The sequence below is a fragment of the Tachyglossus aculeatus genome, chromosome 21, assembly GCF_015852505.1.
Source record: "Tachyglossus aculeatus isolate mTacAcu1 chromosome 21, mTacAcu1.pri, whole genome shotgun sequence".
NCBI classification, from domain to species: domain Eukaryota; kingdom Metazoa; phylum Chordata; class Mammalia; order Monotremata; family Tachyglossidae; genus Tachyglossus; species Tachyglossus aculeatus.
This window is the reverse complement of record NC_052086.1, coordinates 65,390,419-65,392,665: the sequence shown is the minus strand read 5'-3', so window position 1 is coordinate 65,392,665 and position 2,247 is coordinate 65,390,419. Positions and strand designations below refer to the sequence as shown.

Sequence of the window (2,247 nt, the reverse complement as noted above, 5' to 3'; positions counted from 1 at the left end):
CTTTTCTTATGGTATTCACTAAACACTTATTATGTGTCAGGTACCCTTCTAAGTGCTGGGGTAGATGTGAGTTAATCAGGTTGGACAAAGCCCCTTTCCCACTTAGGGCTCACAGTCTTAATCCCCTTTTCATGGATGAGGTAACTGAGGCACAGAGAAGTTATGTGACTTGTTTAAAGTCACACAGCAGGCAAGTGGCAGAGCCGGGATTAGAGCCCAGGTCCTTCTGATTTCCAGGCCCATGCTCTATATACTAGAAGTGATAGGGTCAGCACATTGGCTCACTGGATGGAGGGTAGTTCAGATCTGGATTCTTCCTAGACTCTGGATCCTGCTCCAGCTACCAGTCTTAGGGCCAATTACATGGACACCTATGGTGGGCAGGAGGGAGGCACTGAATAATAAGAACAATAATGGTATTTGTTAGGCACTTACAATGTGCCAAGCACTGTACTAAGTGCTGGGGTAGATACAGCACATTGGGTTGGATGCAGTTTCTGTCCCACATGGTGCTCACAGTCTCAATCCCCATTTTACAGATGTGGTAACTGAGGCACAGAGAAGTGAAGTGACTTCCCCAAGGTCAAACAGTAGACATGAGAACTGGGATTGCTGTAGGAGCCAATTTTTTGGGAGTGATGGCTCCTCCTGCTCAGGGTAGCACCTGGAGTGTTTCCAGTACTCTACCAGTCTCAGCTACAGGTAGGTGAGTCAAGCAGAGGCCTACCTATTCCATTCCTAGCTTGGCCAGTGGTTAGCAAGTGGAAGGCAATCTGCTACAAGTCAAAACTCATGCATGCTGGACAGCAGCAACATGGGAGAGAGTCGAGGGAGGAGACTCGAGTTAACTGCGCAGAAGGTGGCAATGGTAAACCACTTCCATAGTTTTACCAAGGAAACTCTATGGACACACTATCAGAATGGATGCAGATGGAAAGCTGGACATCTGGAAGAGATGTGTCCATGGTGTTGCTATGGTTCGGAAACGACTCGACGTCATATGACAAAAGATGGCTCCCCAGAGCTTTCTGAGTGGATGTACAGGCTCACTCATACAAAGTCCCTAACAAGACCTGAGAATTTTTACTCAGCTGTAAAGACCCAAAGTTGTACTTGTCTGGCCAGTTAGCACCTTGAAGCCAAGTCACCCTGGGCCCCCCATCAAGATCCCCAAGCCCCTTTTGCTCCTAAATACAAATAAAAAGTTAAACCTTAGTCTTTTTATGGTATTTGCTGAGCACTTACTATGTGTCAAACACTGTTCTAAACACCGGGGTAGATACAAGTTAATTAGGTTGGAGAACCATGCTTTGCGCATAGTAAGCGCTTAATAAATGCCATTATTATTATATAGTCCCTGTCCTGCATGGGACTGTGCCTAAGGTCACACTGCAACCAATTGGCAAGGGAGGGATTAGAACTCAGATCCTCTGACTCCCAGTCTCTTTCCACTAGGCCACACTGTTTCTCTTGACATTTGTCTTGACGTAAACATAACTAACTCCCACTTGGTCCCAAGGCAGGTATCTACTTCTATGGACACAACTCCAGCTTGTGTCCCTTCCCCTTCATGTCTGACAGACCGACACTCTCCCCACCTTCAAAACGCTCCTAAAGCCATCTCTCCCCAAAGAGGCTTTCCCAAGCTAAGCCCTCTATTTCCCCTATCTGTTGTTCCCTCTGCATTGAATATGCACTTGACTGTCTACCCCTCAATCACTTTGACATTCACCCCAGCCCTGCGGCACTTCTGTACATGGACTTATACTCTACTATTCCCCGACTGTCATCTATTTTAATATCTAGCCCTCCCTGAAGACTGGAAGCTTCAGGTGAGCAGGGAGCTCATTTACCAACTCTATTGTACTGTACTTTTCCAGGCACTTAGTACAGTGCCCTGCAGAGACGGTAAGCACTCAGTAAGTAGCATCGATGGACTGATTGATTGTGGGAAGCAGAATTTTTATCACGTGGTGGTGGGGCCCTATACAGTGCTAGGGACTAGAAGTACTATTGTCTGGCTAGCCATTCATTCATTCATTCACTCACTCATTCAATTGTGTTTATTGAGCACTTACTGTGTGCAGGGCACTGTACTAAGCACCTGGGAGAGTACAATTTAACAATAAATGGACACATTCCCTGCCCAAAATGAGCTTACAGTCTAGAAGGGGAGACAGACATTAGTATAAATAAATTACCAGGAGCCCGGGCTTTGGAGTCAGAGGTCATGGGTTCGAATCCCAG

The 2,247-nt window shown here is 46.5% G+C and overlaps 1 non-coding gene across 1 annotated transcript; it reads left to right on the top strand.

Moving 5' to 3' along the window:
* Window positions 1–646: 646 nt before the first annotated feature.
* Window positions 647–784, top strand: LOC119943113. Its single transcript, XR_005455593.1, has one exon. It is a non-coding gene; the product is annotated as a small nucleolar RNA SNORA7 (small nucleolar RNA).
* The last annotated feature ends 1,463 nt before the right edge of the window (window positions 785–2,247 follow it).